Here is a 2804-nt window from a genome sequence, read left to right on the forward strand (position 1 = left end):
CCCAGCCCCCAGCCACCCCAGGCTCCACAGCCCTGGCTGGGCCACCCACCCCCTGGGCCGCCCCACACCCAGCCCTCAGCCACCCCAGGCTCCGCAGCCCTGGCTGGGCCACCCACACCCTGGGCTGCCCCACACCCAGACCCCACAGCTCTCCCAGGCTCCGCAGCCCTGGCTGGGCCACCCACCTCCTGGGCCACCACATACCCAGCACCTCCCAGGCGCCACAGCCCAGGCCACCCCACACCCAGCCCCCCAGGCTCTGCAGCACAGGCCGGGTGAGCTGTGCCCTGTGCTCCCCAGTCCACAATTACGTGCGGCACCAGCGCTGCTCACAGACTCAGCAGAGGGGATGGGGGAGGTCTGTGGGGCCCAGCCAGGAGCCTGGCCCGCCAGGCGATGCTGCCCTGCCGGCCCTGGAGCCCAGGCCATATGCAATCAGTTTGCAGTACGTGGGTGCCGGAGGCCCTGTCCGACGCTGTGGCCTGGTTACCCTAATCCCGCCTGCACTGGAGCCAGGCCAGCGGTATTTTTACTCTGTGAAGCCTGGGACAGTGCCAGGAGCTGGGCAGGGAGCAGAGTTTTAATTACACCCTGCCCTGCACAACCCACCAGCTGGTCACACGGCACTGACCGCACAGGAAACCCGCTCCCCAGCCATGGAGGGCACTGGATTCCTTCCCCTACTGCACTGCCACACCCCCATTCCTCTCACTGCACTACTGCAGCCCTCCCCCTAGCTCCATCACCACTGCATCCCCTCCCCGCCACTGGACCACCACAGCCGTGCCCCTCCCCCACACTGCACCACCACACCCCGGCCCCGCCCCCGACTGCACCACCACACCCTGTCCCCCCACTGCACCCCCACATACCGGCCCCTCCCCTCACTGCACTCCACCCCTCCATACTCACTGCACTGCCACACCCTTCCCCCTAGCTCCACCATCACCGCGTCTCCTTCCCCCACACTGCACCATCACACCCTGCCCTCCCCACACTGCACCTCCTCCCCCATTACATCACCAAGCCCTTCCCCTCCCCATAGGCTCCACCACCATGTCCCTCCCCCACCCTGCGCCACCACATCCCCTCCTCTTACCAGGCCCAGGATTAACTCCTAAGGCAATTCAGCCAGAGTGGGTGGATCCTCTTGCTCAGCCGGCCAGCTGGGCTGGGTGCAGGGGCTCCGGCCTGGGCTCAACAGGAGGGCAGACTACCCAGTCCCAGTGCTCCCTTCTGGCCTTGCAATCAGCCTCTGGGGCCAGCACGAGCCCTGGGGCAGGTCTCCCAGGCCTGCAAAGAGGGAGTGACCAATGCACCTGCCCTGCATGTAAGCCAAGAGCTGGCGTTCAGCCTGGCACGAGAATCACCCAGCCACAGGGCAGCAACCAGAATAAGGTGGACTCCAGCCAGACGGAAGAAATGGCTCCCAGCCCCCCAGGGCGTTGGGCCAGCAGCAGGAGATGCTGAGGACACCTGGGGGTGGGGCAGGGTGGCTGGCTGGTGCGCCTGTAACCCCCAGTCCACAAGTCACAGCAACTGCCATGGGGAGGCTCTCAGGGCTCCCCGCCCCCAGTCCCACTGCACACAGGGCCCAGAGGACACACTCTGGAATATGCACAGCCCCCCAACGAGGAAACCCAGCTCTGCTGGGAGGGGGAGGGGCTCACCAGCTCTCTGAGCAGAGCAACTCGTGCCCTGGCAGCAGCCAGCCCCATTGTGCTCTCTTCCCAGCCACACAGCACAGCCAGGGGCCTGGCACCGTCCTTGCCTTCCCACTGCCAATTAGTCACCAGCTCTGCCCAGGGACACACAAGCTGCTCCCGCTTCAAGGGGCTGCTGCCAGGACTGAGCAGCCAGCCCGGGAGGGGGGATTCCAGCCAGACTCAGGCTCTCTGGGCACCTGGAGGGCCAGGGCTCTGCTTGGCACCGGGCAGAGGCAAGAAGCCCAGAGTGGGAGCAGGAGGGAGCGTGGAACAGGCAGAGGGCAGTGTGAGAGTGGGGGACATGGCCAGTATCCTGCCTGGGCACCGACTGCCAGCGGGGGCTGCATGGTTCTGTGATAGGCCCGTGGGCTAACATGGTTATTATGGCCCTGCACGAGGCTGAGCAGCGGGGACAGAATTTATAGATGACACAAAGTTACTGGGGTTTGTTAGAAGCAGGGGATTGTGAGGAGCGACAGGAACGGGCACCGTGACGGCAAACGAGGGTGACATGAATAATGTGCAGTGCCTGCCCTACGATTCAGAAGGCCCTGCTCTGTTCATTCCCGCTCAGGACCCTGGCACCGGCCAGTGTCAGCTGGCAGGACGCTGGGCTGGATGGACCCTTGGCTGACTCGCTGCTCTGAAAGGAACGGTAGGAGCCCAGCACAGGACGCTGGACTGTGAACACCCAGCCGGGTGAATCCTGCTCTGTCAGAAGGGCAGAAATGTCTGGGGGCTGAGGAGTGGGATGGAGAACAGGGTGCCCCAGTGCCCGCAGCGGCCTCCCCCGGATCTGGGTGCCCCAGGGCTGCAGGAGCCAGCAGCACTAGAGGGGTCTGGAGAAACTCCCCTTGAAGGGGGACTGGCGGGGCGGGGCTGATCCCCAGAGCGGGGACCGCAGCTGGGTGTGGGGGCAGGACAAGGGTTGCTCGCAGAGGCTGCTGGGGGAGTCACCCTGGTTCCCAGCCCGTGCTCGGCGCGGCGGCCGCAGGAGGGTTTTTGGCGTTCTAGGCGCAGGGCCGGCTCGCCGGTCCCGCGGCTCCAGTGGACCTGCCGCAGGCCACCGGAGCAGTCTGCCGCCCTCCCGAATCCTGG

The 2804-nt window shown here is 65.9% G+C and overlaps 1 protein-coding gene across 4 annotated transcripts in view; it reads right to left on the minus strand.

The window, feature by feature from the left end:
- MAN2A2 (mannosidase alpha class 2A member 2) overlaps nucleotides 1-1164 on the minus strand; it is a 32414-nt gene extending 31250 nt beyond the window's left edge. For 2 of the 4 annotated variants that reach the window (XM_032794193.2, XM_032794188.2), the window contains exon 1: nucleotides 334-427. The gene's annotated coding sequence lies outside the window, so the exon portion shown is untranslated. Of the gene's footprint in view, nucleotides 1-333; nucleotides 428-1099 lie in introns of those variants that run through there. The other 2 variants (XM_032794190.2, XM_032794187.2) reach the window with 2 other exon arrangements.
- Between the last annotated feature and the right edge of the window lie 1640 nt (nucleotides 1165-2804).

The sequence above is a fragment of the Chelonoidis abingdonii genome, chromosome 9 (genome assembly GCF_003597395.2).
Source record: "Chelonoidis abingdonii isolate Lonesome George chromosome 9, CheloAbing_2.0, whole genome shotgun sequence".
Lineage (NCBI taxonomy): Eukaryota > Metazoa > Chordata > Testudines > Testudinidae > Chelonoidis > Chelonoidis abingdonii.